Source organism: Chaetodon trifascialis, chromosome 13 (genome assembly GCF_039877785.1).
Source record: "Chaetodon trifascialis isolate fChaTrf1 chromosome 13, fChaTrf1.hap1, whole genome shotgun sequence".
NCBI lineage: Eukaryota > Metazoa > Chordata > Actinopteri > Chaetodontiformes > Chaetodontidae > Chaetodon > Chaetodon trifascialis.
Window position 1 is genome coordinate 24,280,456 of NC_092068.1, and position 22,194 is coordinate 24,302,649.

Consider the following 22,194-nt stretch of genomic DNA (forward strand, 5'->3'; position numbering starts at 1 on the left):
TGCAGCTGAGTTTAAAGAGGCAGGCAGCCGCTCGCTCGGAGTCGTAGTGACAGATTGAACCTCGGCTCAATACTGCATTACCTCCCTGAATTATCTCGCCTTCTCTCTTTTCGGTCCCTTTCTCTTCATCCATCTGTCAGCGTAAATCCCTTTCTTCTCTCTCATTTCTTTCTGGCCTCGCCTTATCTCCATCTCTTGGACTGCTCTGTTCTTCTTTGCTGTCGAACACTTTTTTCCATTAACTGTACGCGGTTCGAATTCTCATCCCGTCGTTCTCTCGCTTTCCGCCTCTTTTCATCTTCCTGCCGCATCTCATTGAGTCGAGCCAAGTCCAACTTTTCCCTGACTTTCTCTTTTTTTCGTTAACCTTCCTCCCACCCACTGAATCCTTCTTTCCTTTTTTCTGTTTCTCATCCTCTCTTCTCTCTTTCGCCCTTCATTTATCTGCTGCTCTCTGCGGGTTTTGACTTCTTCAAAGGAAATGAATTTATATGATTAAAAAGGGGAATTGATCCTTTAAAATGAAGTCTTTCTGGACCTGATTGGAAAGTTACTGCGGTCCAGAACAGCATCTCCAGTCCACCTTAAAATGCTTGCTGAGCATCACGTGTCACATCAGAGGAAAACTGTTGCTGTGATGTTCAGTGACGTGTGCTGCGTTCAAATACAGGTGAATTTAAAGGAGGCCGTGGATGCCGGACGAAACCTGTGGCGTTAAAGTTCTTCTGAATCTTATTTGCTGTCGTACTCTACTCTACTGTGCCGGGGATGGCTGTTCTTCATCGCTCTGTAATGAACTGTTACAACAAGCGTCTTCTGTGATCCTCACATGTGATTAAGATGGATGAGACTGGTGCGATCGATGGCGGCGCATAATCGATCCGCCAAGAGAAAGGATGCAAATCCTGCATCTGTGACACAAAAGAGGGCAGTAATGACTCAAACTGGAGCTCAGACCAAGCCCTTTATCAGCGTCTGTGTGTGTGTGTGTGTGTGTGTGTGTGTGTGTGTGTGTGTGCGCGTGCGTGTGTGTATGATGTGTTACAGCTGGCAGTGTTACCAAAGTCTCTCACCTCTACATGACCACAGTAAATTAACATGAAGGCCACAGACAGTTGCTGCTTTACTCTCTCTCTTGCACACACACACACACACACACACACACACACACACACACACACATCTCTATCTCTGTACACTGATCTCCCTCGGCCACCAAATTTCTTATCTAATGATGTGTCAGGGCTGCGAGATGATCTGTGTCCTCGAGTTATCACACACACACACACACGTGCACACACACACGCACACACACACACACACACACTGCATGTCCGCTCCGTTTCGTTGAACGCTCATCCTTTCATCTTCGTGTTTGTGACCGCGGCTTTGATTCATCGCTGATCAAAGTTTGGAATTCGTCCGTTCACCAACTTCTTCTTCTTCTCTTCTTCGGCTCAGAGTTTCTGCTGTCTTTTGATTCATTAAAAGAATTATGAGTTTGGTAATTCAATCATTTCGGATTCCCACTCTCACATGCCTCATATGATTCTTAGAGAGGCATATCAAATAATTTCCCACCATAATTACCACCTTTGGTTCTTCCCATTAAGTTGTTAAGCTCCATTTCCTCAGATGATTGAATTTCAGATTCAGATTCTTAAGTTGTAGTTTTCTGTGTGTGTTTGGGACTTATTTTGTTCCTACACTGATTCTCTCTTTCTCGCTGCCCAGACGGATAACGTGTGTGTGTTGCACACCATCTGAGGGTTGGAATAAACCTTTTCACTTCCAGGCTTTCATCTCATAACTCTATGAATATAATTTTGGATTATAACTTTTGAAGTAATCAACTGTTGAGTAATGTCTGTAAGGCTGAGTAGGTAGTAAAATTGGATGTTGTGGATGTTCCTCCCGTCTAGATGCAGTGAAATGTGACAAAACTTGGCTGAGCGCTCCTCTGTGCTGCTGTTAAACGATGCTTTGACCTGAGCCTGATGCCCACCGCAGGGCATCAAGCTGTGCCGTCGTAGATCTGCTCGGCCCCTCTGACACCACTCCCTAACCCTGACCTAACGTACCTTTGAGCCGCCTTCAACGCCCACTATCGCCCAAGCAAAGAGCAGATCCGCTGCAGCTTGACCCGGCCTCATATCTGCTTCGGCTGAGGTGCTGTGGCCCCGAATATTTCTGCTTACATAATCTAAAAATCACAAAATAGAAATTTGCCTTCACTATCAGTTCACCCTACGACGCCCTTTATCCTTAGATCCTTGAGTCAGATCAGGAAAAACTCCCCCAAAATCACCTTTAAATTTAACCTCAGGAAGAGCAGCGAAGGAGGCAACAGATGCCAAATTATATTAGACGTAAACATGTGGAGAATGAATCCAAGAGCGTTCAGCAACGTGATCTGCTTCATCCCATCTCCACCAGCCTTGAAGATTTGATTGACACAAGCCTGCAGAACAGCGAACTTCTCCTGGTTCCTGAATGAATGAACCGAGTTCTCGAACAGATATTCCCCCGTTCGGCGTTTTGACGGCGATGGCGGAGGCTGTCACACACGTCAGTCCAAAGAGGTCCCACAGGTGTTGAACTGGGTTGAGATCTCATGGCTGCAAAGGCCATAGAATCTGATTTACATCATTTTTACACTCATCATACCATCCAGCGCCCCTTGTGCCGCATGAACGGGGGCTTTGTAATTCTGGAAGAGACCACTCCCGCCGGGATTGAAATGTTTCATCATTGGATTACGGTGACCAGTCAGAATTAATTTGGATTGATTTGCAGTGACCCTTCATGTCTTAGGGGACGAGTGGACCCACAGCATGCCTGAAAAATGTCCCCACAGCCTGACAACAGCAGCCCCTCTGTGGGGAGGACGGCTGGTTGGTGGCGTCCACCACACATGCGCTCGTCCGCTCATTAAAATGACAAAGCATGACTCATCTGACTGCATCACTTATCGCATCTCTACGGGCCGATGCACCAACCGCATCAAACCGCACCACTCTTTGCTCTTCCATTACTTCCTCTTCACCCGGGCCTGCTCAGCGCAGTTATGGGATGTTAATTGCTTAATTGGATGATGTAGTCGGCCTACACCTGGATGGAAGTTAAGTGTCACTGAACCTGACGCCTGTGGCAGCTGCAGCATTAGCATACAGGCGACGTGTTCGCTGTCCTTAAAGCTCAAATCATTCGTGTTATGAGTGTGATATAAAGCTTAAAACAGTAAATTTGGAAGAGCTCTGTATCCCACGATTGGGGATAATCACTCAATGTTCATGAATCAAAGTAGACTTTCTCTATCATGAAAGCAGATTTTGGAAAATGAGCTGCCTGATGCTAAAAAAACGCTTGCCAACAGCCTCTGAAGTGGCCATCAGACGTGATTTTATGCTCATGAAGAACCTGATAGTGATCCCCTGTTTCAGTCATGACGTAATGAAAGAGAACAGGATGTAGCTGCAGATGGAGTTGTTTCATATGGCTCAGAGTAAAACCTGGTTCTGTGGTAGATTCCCAGGTGATGTTTAGACTCCAGGACGAGAGGTACAGATTTGCAGTCTGATCCAGCAAACATACCTGAAGGGATTTCACCTTTGAAGTGTCTGACAGTCATCCTGTGCTACACTGATGATTCATGCTGAACCCTCTCAGGATGGACACTTTTCTGACAATCAACCTGCAAGACAAAGACTTAAATCAGGACATCTGAAGCTATGAATGTTGCAGCAGGTCGGAGCTGCACCTGCAGTCAGTGGAAACACTTTTACTCTCCAAGACTTTCAAACACTAAAAGTTAAAAAAAACACCAGATTTCATCTTTATTTGTGAGTCCAGCCTTCACTGTATGTAGAGACAGATGTGTATTTCTCTCTTAAGAGCTAACTTCAGCCCTTTTTCGACCTGGACCGGGTTTTATCCCCCGCTTCCATCATTCTAATCGATTGTGGCTAAAATCTCATAACTTGCTTCAGTGAAGACATGTTGCTCGGCTGAGTGCAGCTCTCCATTACATTCCTGCAGGGGCCAGAGGACACTAAAACCCAGATCCTCACAAGTATATTGATTGCACACCCTGTAATTAGACACATTGGTAAAATCTGAGTGAGCATGACCCGCTCTGAAGCCGTTTGCACCTTCGCTCTGCAGCTTTTTCCCCCTTCATTCGCTCGCTGTGGCCTCATGCACAGACAGCAGGTGTCAGTGCGCTGAAGAAATGGCTGGTTTCTGTGAGTCAAGAGGTCGGTAATGCCAAGGTATCTTTGCTGTTATTCAGCACATAAGATGAGATTTTGGTGATGATGAAAATAAGAAAAATGGTGTTCAGGTTCAAAATTGCAGCAGATGTGCTTTCAGGGAAAATGAGCGAACAGAAATTGAGGAGAAGAAAAAAAGAAGAAGAGAAGAAAGAATTGAAATTCGTGCAAATGTGCAGGATCGTAATGAGGGAAGATGGGACATTTATGTTGATAAGACAGATGTATTTTCACATGGAAATCTTCTCTGTTGCAGCCTTAAAGCTGCCAAGGTTAAGGAGTTATTTCCCCTGTGTGGCTCACTGGGTTTAAGCGGCCTTTACGCTCTCAAGGTTAAAGGTTTTATTCCCATCGGAGCCGTTTCTGCTCAGCACGTACGCACATATATCCTCTGATGATGAAGTTTCTATCGTTTGTTATTCTGCTTTTGGCTTTCTGTGGACCTTTCATACCTTAACAGAACTCCGAGCATGTCAGCATGAAAATCATATTTTATCAGAGAGGACACACACACCCTCACACACACCGATGTTCCAGTTCTTGCACAGAAGTACTTAAACAACATGAGGAGAGTTAGCGGCTTTTAAGGAAAATGGCTTTTGTTGTTATACATATAAATTACTTGAAATGCTGAATATTCAAAAAAAAAAAAAACTCTTAAAATGCCTCCAACTCTTCATCAATGAACCAGCTTTTAACTGCCAAATAGACAGAAATGCATTTTAATTTTTTTTTTTTTTTTTTTGTGAATATTATTATTTGAAAGCTGCATGTTGTGATTTTTATCACAGTATTTGTATTCCTGCACACCTGCACAGGTGTGGAGCTACGCTGGGGACTATTTGAAGTTACTGAATTAATCTCTTGACCCCTGGCTGCTCTGCCTTTGCATGACCGCATCAGCTGCATGCGTCCTAACACACAGCATTTAATATGATTATAACTTTGCCCTCCATGTTTGCCTGTTTTGTGCTCAACAGATGTGCAGCTCAAGAGGTGTTTCACTTCCACACTGTACCTGTGCATTGTGTGCTTTACCCACTACGTTATCAGTGGCACACGGAACATAAAGTTCTCCACCTCTGTGTACCAACACAGCGAAGTGAATGTGGTGCTTCAGTCTGTGCGGCCCACTCAGTCCTGACAGTCAGGCGAATGAAGTGACAGCAGCTGTGGTGGTGAACAGGGAAGGGAAGCACATGTGAATTTAGGTGATTTATTTCTGCAGATACAACAAAGTTTTTCATATTTCATGACTAAAATATAAGTTTCATAATCACAAATTACAAAACCTCCCGTAAATCACCATTTAAGTGATTAACATGTGCAATATCCCGACTATGTATCACTTACCTGAAAGTGCTGAAGGAGTCAGTGAAGTGAATCAGGAGTTCTTGGTCTCTCACAGGTTTGAATCATGGCTGTGTGAGTTCGGAGTGGCCTGTTTAGTAATTCTTACAATATTACACTTCCAAATTCATTAGAAAGCGCACGCTCGAAGCGAAATGTTTGTCTTTAAGGAGCTGGAGGTGGTTTACATCCATTCGTGTTGTATCAGGACGAGCTCCGGCGTCTTTGTACCACCATATCTGCTCATTCCTCATCTCAGATGATATAAAGTACAGCAAAGAGCGGCCAGATGTTTCCTCACTTCCTGTCTGATCACAGCGGAGGGGATGATAAAAAAGAAAGAGAAGAAGAGAGGGATGGAGATTGTTTAAAAATTCTCCCCAGATCCGGCACGTACTGCAGGCATGAATTAATCAGACCGAGTCAAGTCGAGATAGGAGACCTGAAAGGGAGGAGAAGATAGGACGAGTCAATTAATGTCTAATGATGATGTGGAAGGATAACGCTGTTTCTCCAAAGCAGAGCGACCACCCGGGAGAAATTACAATATATTGATAAAAAAGGACCATAAGATGAATTTTAAGACGAAGAGGGGCCGGAGAGGTGAGGGGGATTAAAACAAGATTATCCTGTTTTCACTCTTTATTTAATGGTGCTAATGAAAGTGAAATGAGAGAAGAAGAAAGAGGAAATGTTCAAAATTGTGGAGTCCACCAGTTTAATTCTCCTTTTCAGATAAGGCAGCAATTTTCCACGGTGGGATCATTGAGGAGGTAATATCACAAAACAAGATGAAAAACAAGGATCGCAACCACGAGCGGGCTGTTTAATGAGGGATCAGCGAGCTGGGACGAGCATCAGCCGAGGAAACGCTGTTTTGATTCATGTTTTCCTCCATTATTTTGCCTCTTTTCACGAAAAATGTGTCTGTGACAAGACCTCTAAATTAATGGCTTCCTTCCTCGCTCTCGTCTTCATTTCAAGAGAATTAACAACAGAACAGAAACAGTTTGAGTCACTCTGAATGAAGGCAGTGAGACGCAGTTGAAAGCTGCAGAAAAAGCAAGTAAGTGGACTTTGAATGAAGATTGAGAAGGTCAAGAACCAACTTTGACGCTCAGTGTTTGTGATAAATGCACTTTTTTGTGCAATGTTTGGCCATTTTGGCAGTTTTTTGAGCAGAATTTTGAGGGAATTTTTGTGAAATTGTTGAATATTGCAGCAGTTTTTTGAATTTATGTGTGGCGTTTGTTTTTAGACAGCATGCAAACAATTCACATGCAAATGTTGAAAATGTGGGAGGTTTTTTCAGTTACTTGTCTGTAGTTACGAAAATGAATTCGTAATCATGATAACGTGCTTAAAAATCATCGCTTACATTCGTAATCTGACACGTTTGTCACTTGTGTCCTCCGTTGATTTGCACGCGGCGCAGAACAACATCACCAACAAAGAGCAAGTGAAGATTCATATTTCAAAATGCAACAATATAAACACAGATCAAGGCGCCGTTGGAAGCATGAAAAAGGCTTGAAAGAATAATTTTGCAGGCAGCTCTGCTGGTTATAGACGGAGCACAGGCTGAATTTAAGAAGAGAGAGCGAGGATGGAGAGAAGGTAAGCTGAGCTCGTCAAGATCACAACCTGATATTTAATTTAAGAGAGAGAAGACGGGGGACTTAATTAATGTCCATAGATCATGCTGTGGGATAACAATGAGTTTGTTTCCCATTAGTTCAGATAATAATGGATGGAAGGATAAATTAAGACTCTCCAGTTTTTTCGGCTGTTTGAGGCTAAACCATGACTTGATTTTTAATTGGACTTCAGGGAAGAGGAGAGAAGAAGAGCGGGAGACGAAAGAGGGAGGAATGATGGATTAGTAGAAGTGATGATTGTGGTTAAAACAAAACTCTGGTGCTGATCATTTTGTCTGCAGCCTGAATTTTAACTCACAGCCAAACAGAAAGAGACGGGAGATGTTAAACCTGCAAAGACCTTGATCACATCAACACATTTCTGTCTGCGACCGAGTGCTGAAAACATTGCTGTGCAGTGCAGGGAGAGCATTTCAACGCATTTTCTCACTTAAATGATCAAAATCTTGAAACAAAATGAGGCATGTTTACTTTTTTGCTTCTCAGCCTTGATCGCAGTCTAAAACGCTCACAGTGATGCATCCTGTTGTTATGATTTGCATGAAGAATAAGTACAATATTTCCCTTTGAAGTGTATGAGGAGAACAAGGCCTGATATTTAGAAAGAAACATGGAGGCGGCGTGGAGGACAGAGGGAGAGAGAGGAGCATTATCAGCCGAGCATTCGTCTTTGGAGATAAACACAACTTTAAATGTCATCAGGGGAAAACTCGACAGCTTAATTTCCCCTAAATGTTTCTTGGTAATATTCTGGGTCCCAGATATCTGTAATAGCGCAGAATCCAAACAAGTTGTAGTACAACGTCTGTGCTTGAGGTTCCAGTTACATCCTGAAAGAGTCTCTTGACATTTATGTAACCTAATAACTGCATTTCCAAGTACATGATTTATTTCTTTGAAGAGATAATTCATGGTGCTTCTGCTCCACCAGACAGCAGCGAGGAAGATAAGACAGAGAGAAACGATGCGCTGAAGATGTTGTGAGGCTTTTGTGTCGCTGCTTCACCGTGAACATTGAACGCCTCCCACCCCCTTTATCAGGAGAAGAGGGCGTGAAGGTGGTTTGACTGCAGAGTCACAGGTTTGATCGCTGCTCAGCCCAGAGAGAAAGACATCCAACCCCGGTGCACACCGAAGAGGAGGGAGACAGGAAGCCCAAGGTGAGGCAGAGGGAGAGGAAAGGAGGGAGGAGTGTCAGCGAACGCACCGCGAGTGGAATTCAGATGCACACCAAATAACCTACAGCCTGAAATCATGCTTCTCTGCCAGGTGGACTCGCGGTTTGTGGAGGTATTTATAGTTATTTTAAAAAAAAACATATGTTCACATCTAATAAGCAGAATTTAATTTTGCTGATGGTGGATATTCAGATTCAGGTGTTTAATTAACCTTTGAGGAGGCGACCAGAGGTAATAAACTGTGACAATAAGTACTGAGTTTGACTAAAACTAGAGACTGTAAGTTAAATCTGTCACCAAAATCCTGATTTGGTGCAACAAACAGTGAAGTTAGAACCGGTGGAAAGGCCGTCTGTGCTCACAACGCTCCTAACAGGAGAAGAGCAGCATTAAGAGACATGAAAAGAGAGGGAAACAGTGCAGTCAGTGCAGTAAATACTCTACAACACAACACTCTACATTACTCATTTTCATAAAAGAAAAACCTGAAAGTGCACAAAACCACCCAGTGATGAAAAATCAGGGATGCATATTTCAGTTTCTATCCATTAAAATAAGTGCAGCAGTTCTGGAGAAAGTGGCAGAACTGCTCAAAGCACCCTGGTTTGCGCTGGTAGCTCTAACCTCAGTGCTGGCCCTGACCTGGTGATGGCCATGAATCCTTGAAAAAACTCTGTGTGAACCTAAACGGAGAAAATACAGCAAACTTTAAGTTGGAGCGAAGAAATCCAGCCGGTGGTGTGATTGAATTCTTAAGTCCCTTCCAGAAATGCAATCGCAGGAAGATCTCTTGCTTAACTTTAACCTTGGTCAGGCCTCAGACCTCCATCCCTCCACCGATCCCTCCACCCTGCAGTCATAACCTCCTCCCTCTGCACTTTACCCATGACCTCCGGGCTGATGACATCACTGCGGGCAAATCCTCAGACCGAGCAGCGAGAGCGCTTTCAGCAGAGCGAGGTCAGCCACACACAGAAACCTCATTGTGTGTGTGTGTGTGTGTGTGTGTGTGTGTGTGTGTGTGTGTGTGTGTGTGTGTGTGTGTGTGTGTGTGTGTGTGTGTGTGTGTGTCTTTGTATCCATGGGAAACCAAGCTCGACTCAGACTGTGACAGTTTTGGTCGTCCTCAGCCGGTGTCACATTAGAGGCTGTCGTCGTTAAATCCATTAGCTTTTCACATGCTGTTGCCTCGGGTGCAGCTGCATGTTGTTTTGATGCTTTAAAGATTATTTGATGCTGAAAACTGAATGAACGCTCTCGTGTGTTTCTATATTTGGTCGTCCAATGAGCAGGAGAGGCTGGGAGCAGAGACGCTGCTGTCAAAAGCCGAGCGAGCTGCATTTCATACGCGTTGATTTTACCTCTGTCTGAACATAAACCTGTTGATCTGAGCCTCAGTCCTCTTCATCAGCAGGTGCTCTGAGGAGGGGGGGTGAGGGTGGACACCATCCCCCTTGTTCACCTGCCTTCCCCTCTCTCCACCCCCGGAGTGTGCAGGTGCAGAGGGGCTGTTTAAATGAACATGTTACTCTGGTCTATCTGACTCATTGATCCTCTATCTGACTGAGGTTGGTCTCAGTTAAAATCCAGCAGCTGGCATGTTTTTTCTCTTTCTGGTTCAGTTTCCTCTGAACTTTGTGCTGTAAATACTCTGTTCTACACTATATTGTAGCCTGCATACTCTATAGAGTAATCATCTAAGTTGCCTCGTGTTGTCCTGCAGAGCGAGAGGATCATAGAGACGTTGCTGCCTCGAGTATTTCTATAATATTCCTGTAATATTCTGTGATTGTGGGTTAAGTTTTGGTAAAACGTGTGTTTGTTGGTGATGTTTGGGCTGAATAATAAAGCTTTATGGTGAACAAGTGAAGCACAAGGACCTGATTGGTGCCTGTACATTGTATATTGTTGTTGTTGTGTTGAGTTTCAGAGTTCCTGCTGTGCGGGACGTTTCAGTCATAATCTGAGTTATTTGTGTGAATGCTGATTCAAAGCAGCACTAAACTTTCAGGAATCTTTCATGTCAAGTTCAACTTTGGTGAACTTAAACATGCAAGTTTGCACCGCTGACCAATGGCAAGCCTTCTTGACGGCGTTGACCTTTAGAGGAATGGAGGGCTGTAGAGTCCAAAACAAAGAGAGCTATGATAGCCTATTGGCTGCGCTGCACTGAAGAGCCATGCATCTGTTAGACAAAGCTGATGATAGAAGAATGCCTCCGATAAGTCTGTGAACTCATTGCCCTGTTAGCTACCAAGCTAGGCAGCGTCGCTCATTGACAACAAGCAAGCTAGTTTGGAGAGCTATTGTGCTCCCATGTCACTGGCTGGCCACCAAGCTTTAGCACCAAGGATGTGCAGAAGAGCTTCGCCAGTGATGTGAAGCAAGCTCGTCGAGTCGACCGTGGCGGCGGAGAGCGTTGATCTTTGCGAATCGTTGATGACGCTGTCAGATACTGTCGGCGTTTACTCAACTCTACAGACATTTATGGGACTGCATTATATTGTAAAACATCCAAAAAGTGGTGGACAAAATATTAGAAACCCCTTTTCCGTATACAGTAACGGGTTGTTTCATGGTGTCATGTGTACCAATAAACCATTCAGTGAGTGGAGCGTCCTTGTTAATGACATGCTCGATAATGACACAATGCGTTGAAAGAGTCAGGGATTGAAGTGAGACCTTGTTCACTAAAAAGAGAAGAGGGTTGCAAACACACACACACACACACACACACACACACACACACACACACACACACACACACACACACACACACACACACACACACACACACACTCATCCCGCCAATAGTTTCTGCTCCACAGTCTCAGACTCCTTATCTGTCCTTGTTAAATGCAAAACAAAACACAACGGGGATCAAAAATCACACAAAAGCAGTGAGTCACACATTTGCGGAGTGCGCGGCTGTTTTCTAGCAATTACCCCTAGACTCTGGATTTCAAGTCAAATGAGCCAAGCTGTGAACTGTTTGATGATGTCCGCCAACAGGACCGTCTTTAATGCGATGCCAATCTTTGTGTTTCTCGCCGTTGCTCCTTCTCTCGTCCCTGAAATTCTTAGAGGCCACGCTGCGACGGAAATGTGTGGGATTTCAGAGAGCAGAGAGGAACGAGAAGTGGTTTATCCAATGGCAATTTGTTTTGAGAAGCCATTTAAAGTCTGTGTTTCTGAAGAATGGACTCCAATTGTTAGATAGATGAGAACGACTGATACATGGATGCAATACAGGAAGCAGTAAATCAGATTCAGACTTTCTTCAGCTTCCTCGCTGGTCTTTCTTCTTTCCTTTTAAGATCAAATTTGATCCATCTTATCATTGCTGCAGCCTGTTTACACCCACCAGATCGCTGGCAGCTAGCTTAAGATATTACTAAACAGCCTAGTTACGTGCATGAAGAAACTTTTATCGATGTGGACACGCTGGTTAGATTCTCCAGTTCATTCTGCAGAAACGATGAGCACCAAAGTCTAATTCATTCACATTTACCTGCACAGTAAACAAAAGAGAGGAAATAAAGTGGAAACTTCCAACTTTGAAGTGCTTGTAAAGTCTGAAGGCTCCGCATATCAAGACAAGGAAACGGTGTTTTTCATAAAATGAATCCAAGTTGTGAATCGCTGTGAAAGGGGAAGAATCTCAGCCACACAAAGGTGACAAAACAAGTTTAATTATGTTTATGGATAACACATTTTATCCTGTCCTTCCCTGCACAGATTTCAGACTTCAGCCCAGTTAATTCGACGCCGTCGCATAAAAGATTCACGCAGCCGAGATTTACAAGCATCACGCAGCGACAGTATCATCCGCGGATGAGAGCCAGCGGGCCGAATCACCCCGGCTGGACGGAGGAAGGAGGCAACAGCACAGGAGAGGAGGAGGAGGAGGCTGGCAGAAGTCTGATCAGTGTCAGAGATGATAGATACAAGTTTGTTTTTCATTCTTTACACGCTCGCCGAAGCAAACAAATCCTGCACAATGGCGAACACGAGACTCATGAAGTGCTCTGATGCCGTTATGTTGCTTCAGCTGAGGTCGCCACAGTCAGTCTCATCTGGACTTATTGGGGGGGTGTTGATAAAAAGCTGTGATGTCCAGATGATCAGTGTCACCTCTTCTTCCTCTTGCAGCCTACAGTATGATGTCATGTCGTCTTTCCATGAGGCCTCCAGCAGGCCTGAAGATAAATTTAGATCGACATCAACTCATCGCTCACTGTCTCCTATGTGAACTTGTTGAATGTAATTCACACCGTTTGAGTTCACACGAGGTAACGAGGGACATTCAGCATGAGCGAAAGGAGTACAAGCAGATTGGGGCTGGAAAAGATGCACACAGATGTTTGTAGATACGCTTTGATGCTCATTTTAGGAGAAAATGAACAGGGTGAATAGTGCTGGTGTCACAAAACCACCAAAAGACGCTGAAATATGAGGATTTCAAGCTCACACTCGTCAGATTAGTCAGTCACATATTGAGAAATGTTCCTGGTCTTCACTTATGTTGTGGTTTATCTCTCCCATCCAATTAATTTCCTTTAGAGTTCCTCCAATAATACATGAACAGATTTATGAGGGTCTCTTATCGTACAGCTGTCTGTCAGCGTTTAAAGTCTAAAGCCTTTTTAAGCAAGAACTTAAGTCTGACTGAGATTGACAAGCTCCACAGTACAAAACGTTAGCCTGCCTGCCTGCCTGCCTGCCTGCCTGCCTGTCTGCCTGCCTGCCTGCCTGCCTGCCTGCCTGCCTGTCTGCCTGCCTGCCTGCCTGCCTGCCTGCCTGCCTGCCTGTCTGCCTGCCTGCCTGCCTGTCTGCCTGCCTGTCTGCCTGCCTGCCTGCCTGCCTGTCTGTCTGCCTGTCTGCCTGCCTGCCTGCCTGCCTGTCTGCCTGCCTGCCTGTCTGCCTGCCTGCCTGCCTGTCTGCCTGCCTGCCTGCCTGCCTGCCTGCCTGCCTGTCTGCCTGCCTGCCTGCCTGCCTGCCTGTCTGCCTGCCTGCCTGCCTGCCTGCCTGCCTGCCTGCCTGTCTGCCTGCCTGCCTGCCTGTCTGTCTGTCTGTCTGTGAGACAGGAACTCAAATCCTTTTTCTCATTTTCCTCCAGGAACATTCTGTTCATTCATAAAGTCAAACTCAGATAATCACGCAGCCAAACATTTGCTTGTTTAAGGATTAAAAATAGAAAAAATCTGCATCCATTTGTGTCTTTGTCTCACCCATCCGTCCACTTTCGGTCACTTGTCGGAGGCCCGGTAGGCAGTCCAGACGTCCCTCTCCCCAGCAGTTTTTTCCAGCTCTGCCTCAGGGACCCTCGGGGAGTCCTGGAGCCATGTGACATGTATAATATCTCCTGGCTGCTATCAGCTGAACATACCATGAAAACCTAGTAGACGTTTCCTTGAAGTGTATTTGGCATATATTGGCCAGAGATTACCTTTAAGTGCTGTCGCTCCAACTCAAATTCACACCTGCCGACACTCATGCTTTACTGGGTTTCTCCTCCACTTCAAGGCCCTCCTGTTTTGTTGTTTTTCCCAATAAACTCTGGTAGTTTGCATGTTTTTCTGACATTGGCTGCTCTCTGTGCAGGCAGACGGGCCAGCTAACTAAACATCAGCTGTTGTCAAAATGTCAGAGCGGGATGGCGCTCCACCATAGGCTGAGCTCAGCGACTCCATGGAGGAAACTGATTCGGCTGCTTGTACCCAAGTCCCTCACCAGTATCCTGTCCAGGACCCCACCCAGAGACTTTAAGAAGGCTGGATGCTACTGCTATGAGAACTCCAACACAGAGGCGCCTCTCACACTGGCCAGCTATGGTAAAGCAAAGTCCAGCCTCTCTCCAGGGGTTTGGAACCAGACCCAGAGTGCTGCAAGATCTACATCTAGTTGGCACCGCTCCACATCCCACCGGCACGCTCCACTCCAGGTCTGGCTTCAGGAGGAGGTCCTGGATTCCTGCGAGGTGCTGCAGTTCCAATTCATGAGGGGTCTTTGAATCACTCTCAGCCTCCCCTGGGTCCAATTTGCCTTGGGAGACCCTTCCAGGAGCTGTCCCAGGGTCACGGGGACACACAGACCCCTCCACCATGACGAGGCCGTGTTCCCTGGAGCGGACTATGAAGTTGTGCTTCCAATGAAATTTGATCTGAACTGTGTTTGAATCACTGAAGGTCAAGCCTGGAGCTTTATTCAAATAACCAGCAGGAATTTTCCAGCCAATGATCATTGATTTATCCTGATTTTCAGGTCAAATCGAGGCTTCTTGCAGAGTCTTGAATCTCTGCCTTGTCTGGCTTCACAGTGTTGTGTCTGAGCTCTTTTACTTCTCTTGTGCTATTTGCTAAACAGCATTTTAAAACCAATGAGGGTCCATCTTAAAGGGAGGTCCACCCTCCAGTCTCAGGTTTCTATCCCCCCCACCTCCACTCAGCAAGCACTGGATGACCTATGAGGTACAAACAGCCAAAAAATCAGCGTGCATCATCTCTAGTGTAACACATATCGCGTGCGGTGCGTGACAGGGTCGATGAAGCCATGCGTCTCCCTCGCCAACAAACCAGTTATCAATCTTGTTTTCCCGTCACAGCGCCTGTGGCTCAGAGAATTAACTCACTCACACAGAGATATGTAAACAGAGAGATGGATTTCAGCCGGGCAGGAGATTTACACACCGGCCAAAATCAATACAGAATACAAAGTGGACTCTAAAACATATTATGGGATCTGGAAAAACACTCAAACTGGCTCATTATAGTTTCAGAATGCCAACTATGCCATGAAGGTAAAAAATCAGAGGTTCTGGAGCGTCTACAGGTGCTTATTGATACGTCTTTTCATTTCATGCACATTTTTCTGTCTATAAATAAATGTATCGTGTGTGTGTGTGTGTGTGTGTGTGTGTGTGTGTGTGTGTGTGTGTGTGTTAAAGCGCCCGCTCCAAGTACACATTATCCACAGTTTTATATACATAATGTAACATGTAACACCCGACGGCATCAATGAAGATGTATATCTCTCTCACACACAAGCAAAACTAAATACACACTCAGTCTTTCCTGTTTGCAGCAGACATGGGCTTCAGGGAATTAAATGACACACACACACACACACACACACACACTTATATCGGCCTCTCTCACAAGGCAGCTAAACATCTCCTTTTCACCGCTTGGGAGATGGAATATCAATCCGATCTTGAATACAAGAGCGCGCGGTTTAATTCATCGCGGCTGCTTCAGATGTTTTTCTCTTTTCGAGCGTCAGCGTCACAGCCGTTCGCTCGCTGCGTGCTCAGCTAACGTGATACACATGTACAGCCTTGTTTTAAGCAGTAATCTTTCAGAGGCAATTGGCCCTATCCGGCGAGCCGCCACATCCTATGCCACCCGGTAACAGCCTTCCAAGGCTTCTGATAGGCTGAGATGCCAGATGGCTAACAATGATGGATAGTTTATTTACTGAGCTGAAACAAGGTTGTGAAAAGATGTGTGTGTGTGTGTGTGTGTGTGTGTGTGTGTGTGTGTGTGTGTGTGTGTGTGTGTGTGTGTGTGTGTGTGTGTGTGTGTGTGTGTGGGTGGGTGGGTGGGTGTGTGTGTGTGTGTGTGTGTGTGTGTGTGTGGGTGTGTGTGTGGGTGTGTGTGTGGGTGTGTGTGTGGGTGGGTGGGTGGGTGGGTGGGTGTGGTGATGCTGTCCTTAGTTTTCTTTTGTTGTTTGTGTCCTTGCATGTTTGATTTCTTCATGGTTTGTGTGTCTGTTTCTCGTTAAATTCATCTACTCAGTCATTTCTTCGGTGTTTTCTGCCTTTTCTTGGTTGCTTTGTTGAGATCTCCTCAGGTTGTTTTTGACCTTCGCACGCGTTTCCTTTCCTTTTCTTCGTCCTGGGTCAGATTTCAGGCACAGTTGTTTGTTAGTAATATTATAAAAATGATTTTTGATTGGGATTTTATATCTGACCGTGTGTCTGTGTGGTTGCATGCCGTTCAGGTTGTATGAGACGGTCGACACACAGGTTTTCTCTCTCCTTTTCTTTAGGTTTGACCCCCATTAGCACAGATAGAATGACCTCTGACCCCTAAAACTCCCACACATAAGTTTCCTGTTACTGTTTTCTATGTAATGATGCACAAGAGAGGGGGAACAAGTTAGAGGGATGCACGATCATTTTGTTTAACTCTTCTTCATTAAAGGTAGTGTGGAGGTACGAACTGCATTTTCCATTTTGGTTATCTTGTTTCTGGTAGTATCTTTGTTCCTACCCTTGATTGAAATGCAGGGACAAAGCACATCAGAGTTAAGATGTGTTTCCTTATGTTGCAGATTAAGAGAGGATGAAGTGGGAGCAGAGATATCATGAACAGTGCATGCAGAGTTAAGAAGAGCAGCTGACAGTGAGTGCATTCATATGCACTAAAGTTTAAAGTAAACGTTGGGCTTTCTGCAGTAAAACTGGAGTCCTGCGATGGAGACAACCTGATTGCACCTGCTGGATTTTAATAGTACTATTTGACACACTGGTGCCCTGAGGAAAAACAGTGTAATCTCCGCTAAAGAAGCAGGAAGCAACCTGTGGCATCAGTAATAAATTCACTTAAATTAATGAAATCGTGCACATTTGCTCTAAAAGGTGTGAGAGCAGATCTCAAGCTTGAAAAAGCCACTGGGGTCAACCAGGGGAGTTTTAAAGCCTGAAAGCCTCCCTCCTCCTTTCTGAACAAAGATTTGTATCAGGACACTAAGCACAGGCTCCCTGCTAGCTTTGAATATCAGTGCATTATGTATATTCTGCATCCTGTCATGTTTTCGTCTGATTTGTTTCACACAAAGTGCAACAGAAAAATGATTCTTAAACTCAAGATATTAATTATGGCCGCAAATAAAAAAAATCTGAAATATTTCCCTGTGAAATGTAGTGGCGTGGAAGAACGAGGAGGTGTAGAGTTCAAAGATTATTATAGCTGCAAGAGGAAACTGACTGAGGGAAAGAGGCCCAATCACAAATCTGACTGCTACTTCAGCACCAGGGACAGCTCCACGGCAACACGGATTTCAACTGAGACCAACCTCAGTCAGATAGAGGATCAATGAGTCAGATAGACCAGAGTAACATGTTCATTTAAACAGCCCCTCTGCACCTGCACACTCCGGGGGTGGAGAGGGGGGAAGGCAGGTGAACAAGGGGGATGGTGTCCACCCTCACCCCCCCTCCTCAGAGCACCTGCTGATGAAGAGGACTGAGGCTCAGATCAACAGGTTTATGTTCAGACAGAGGTAAAATCAACGCGTATGAAATGCAGCTCGCTCGGCTTTTGACAGCAGCGTCTCTGCTCCCAGCCTCTCCTGCTCATTGGACGACCAAATATAGAAACACACGAGAGCGTTCATTCAGTTTTCAGCATCAAATAATCTTTAAAGCATCAAAACAACATGCAGCTGCACCCGAGGCAACAGCATGTGAAAAGCTAATGGATTTAACGACGACAGCCTCTAATGTGACACCGGGCTGTTTGTGCTTTGTAGACATGAAAAGTGGTGATCCTGAATATATAATGTGTGTTTTCTTTCTAATGTGGCCACACTGTACGATTGCATTATTATTACGCACATTAACGTCTTTTATTTCTTTCTTCAGACATTCAGATATCCACACGCGGATCCCGCGTTGTGGCGTGGCGTCTAACCCGCACTGCGACGTGGATGAAAGAGCACGAAGAGGACAGAAAAGCAGGAGGAAACAGGAAGCAGGTGATGGAGAGAGAGCGACAGAGAGCTTGTTCCGCTGCTGCTGAAGTAAAAAAAACATGGCGAGCAGTGATTACTCTCTCCCTCTGCATCACACACACACACACACACACACACACACGTACAAACAAAAACACCAAGGAACTGATGGTGACAAGACACCACTACAAATCTGCTTACAGTCTGCTGAGAGCAGTATGAAAGCTATTCCATGTCAGCCTCTCTCTGTCTCTCTCTCTCTCTCTCTCACACACACACACACACACACACACACACACACACACTCCATGGCCGCTCACAGACACCAGTCTGAGGATTTAATTGGGTCCTTTCAGTTTACCACTGAGTTGACGGCTCAAAGCAATTACAGACACAGACAGTCCCCGGCACACTACTGAGGAGCGCTTGATTTTCAGACAGCCACACCTGAGGGGCACTTGTCATCTATAACCTCAACAGCGGAGGGGTGCTTGTTTTGTTGACAAGCACCGCTGTCGAGCACTTGTTTTACAAAACACCCTGTGAGGGGTGCTTGTTTCCGTACGCACACCTGAAAACCGTTTGTTCTGTGATGCTGCACAACCACCGAACCAGAGCTTCAGTCAGGGAGGCCTTTAAATGACTTAAATGACCCATTACTGCCTTCAAAAAACGTACTCATGTAAAAGTACGTAGTTAATATCATAATTATATTATTATATCTCTGTCTCACACAAGCAGAATTTTAATCTGAAATAAATCAAAGGCTGCTTTTTTTTGGCTGATCGTGGACAAAGTTCTGTAAAATGATAATAATCATAATAAGTTTGGCTCTCCAACTAAATGTGGTGCAGTGAAGCGTATAAAGTATAAATACTCAAATGAAGTAAAGGTTGAATGTGTTGAGTTTCTGCTGGTTGACCAACACCTTCAGCATCTCTCTGCATTTTCCGTTTTGAAGACATAATCAAGGAAAACTGGAGGCAGGTCGTGTTTCGCTGTGTGAACAAAAGCCCTAAACGTGTGAGTGATGGCGGATCCCAGGAGTCAGAGTTATTGTGTCTGAATTCCTGCAGAGGAGTGAGCACAATAACAAACAACAAGAAGAGGGAAAGAAAGAAATTACACAGTTAAAGTGAAACATGGCTGTGATCTTTGACCGGGCGGAGCCGAGGGAGCGCTTTATGTGCAGAATCCGGAGAAGAAAAGCCCCTCTTGTTGTGCAGAGAGCGCCTGCAGAGGTGCACTTGTTTTCTTACAGCGCAGCCTTTGAGAGCCTCTTAATTTTTAGACAGGGACAGCTGAGGGGTGATTTTTGTGCACAATCACTGCTGAGGGACGCTTGATTTATGTACACACAGCGCTGAGGGGTACTCTCTTATTTTTTTATTTTCTATCTGCAGCGCATAGGCCGACCCCTTTGATGAACACATGCGTGCATCCGAGCAGGGCCTGATTCTTCAACAGCCTCGCCTGAGAGGCACTTGTCGCCTGTAACCTCTGTGCAGTGGGGTGCTTGTTTTGTTGACAGGCACCACTCAGGAGCACTTGTTCCGCGGACAAGTGCGGGTAAGAGGCGCTTGTTTTGGGGATGTGTACTGCTTAGGTGTGCTTGTACACAGTCATCAATGACAAGAGCTTGATTTTGGGAACAGGTGGCTCTGAAAGCACTTCAGTTTTTCTTTTAAGAATTTAACAGGAACAGTTACACAAAACCTGAGCTTCAGAAATGACTTCATCTGAGTCATGAATGTGAATAAAGTATGTAAAACGTGGTCCCGGACGCACCTGACCCCCATCTGTTTGCCTCTGGGTTCATGAAAACAGCTCCACGTCCTCAGAAAGTCACAAACAGGCAGTCTGCTCAGAGGAAGTACTGACAGGCGCTGATTCTCAGGACAGAAGGGCATCTACCGTTTCTGAAACATGACTCGTCATTAATAACAAAGTGGGAATCACCATGATTTGCATGGTGCTGAGCAGCAGCTGGCCTCGTTGATCAGGTGGGATCCCCTCCCATCAAACCTTGCTCTGGTTGCCTCCTACCTCGCTTTTTTTTTCGCTGAAAACTTCAAACCACATTGTCTGCAAAGACATTAAAGAGGTTCTTATCTTCCACTTCTGCACATAACCTCACTCAAGGAGCCGTCTGGCATGTAGACACTTTTCTATTTACTGCAAAGTGCCTTGAAGAGCCCTCACAAATCAAAGTAAAACAAACCAATACTGTACTCAAAGCTCGGCCGTGTTGTGCACGACACATGGAGCCAGAAAAAGTCCAAAAATACAAATTCTTAAAGTGGAAAAAACAAACTGCAGCTCTGTGAAAAAGAAAAACTTCTGTCTAAATAAACTCTCTCACTCTGCAAAATCGTTATTTTCTCCACAGCTCTATAAATACAACCAAAAGATGATTTGACCCGGCACATTTAACACTCAGGTGCCAAATACTGAATTCCATATGAGGGAAAGCATAATAGAAATAGAAATATAATGAGTGAGAAACTAAGTAAAAATCAATAAAACGCTGCAGGACCTGGATCCCCTGAGGTCGGCTTCGCACGTTCTCCTCCTGCATGCCATTTCGCTGCCCTGCTGCGTGTTGATGACTGAAGTTATTGATGTGAGTGGATTGGAATGGAATCAGGCCGCTGCCCTCTCACGCTGATACGAACGGCCCCCAGACGGGACTGAAAGCGCTGACAAATGAGCTGCTGTATTTTCCGTGAACTTTGACGCAGCAATTTCAGTCCCCGTCGGATGGAAAGCTCGTCCTTTGTTCAGCTAACGTCCCTCGCTCCTCTGCTCTTTGAGCTGCGATGAGTTTTTTTCATCCTTCTGTTCGCTGAATGAAATCACCATTGTGTGAGGGCTAAACCACATAAATAACATCTCCTGGTGCGAGTGATGGCGGAGTTAAGACCATACGTAAAGCTGCTGGAATCGATATCCGTCTAACAACGATCTGCTGAGGTGAAAGGCGTCTCATAATGAATCTACAGAGAATTATCACCTCAATCTGCAGCTCCTCTCGGCTTTACGGAGCTTTTTAGCAACTTTCCGTTTCATTCGCTCTCACCTCTCTCATCACATCATTTTCCGAAGCAGCTGGAGGCTTTTTTCAGGCAAAAAGCTGCGAAATGTCACCGTACACGACCTGCCAAACCACAGGCAGACGAAATTAGAGGCCAGCTGGTGAACACAGTGGAGCCTTTAGCAGCTAAAGTGCCAGATATTCTTTTATTAGGAGTTGGTAGAGAGCAAAAACAGAGCTAAAAGAGAGCAAATCTCCGACTTACCTTCACCAGGTGACCAGAAACACGATCTGAAGCTGCTCTGTGACTGCTGGACGTGTAAAGAAGCAGCTCACATAACAATTTAGCCATGTGATGGTCAGTTAAGGATAAAAATATGTTTAATAGTTCACTTCTGTGCACTGTCCTACTTTCAAATTGTGTTATTTTACTTTATTTTATGCGCTTTTATTTTCTCTTATGTCACACACTGTCTTTATATTCTTATTTTCACTGTTGGTGGGTTTTATTGGACATCTGTCCCTGTTCTGAAGCTCGTTCCATGTCTTTGTTGATGTGAAGCACTATGTTAATAATAACATAACAATACGTTTTATCTGCATTGCACATTTCATACAGGAACGGCAGCTCAAAGTGCTTTACAAAAGAGAAATCACATGCACAGAGTGAGTGCAAAAGACAGACAATAAAAGCAGATAAAAATAGATGCAAAATAGGACTGAAATAAGGATGAAAATAAATAAAATAAAGACGATGCATAAAACCACACAATAAATCAAATCGAGGTAAAAATAAAGCAGAATAAGGATAATAAGAGACGCTGTGACGCACTTTGAGCTGCAGTTCTTAGATGAAAGGTGCTACGAGCATAAAGTTCTAGTACTAGTACTAGTAGTAGTAGTAGTAGTAGTAGTAGTAGTAGTAGTGGTAGTGGTAGTGTTTGCTTCACGAGGACTGTGTAGGTGTG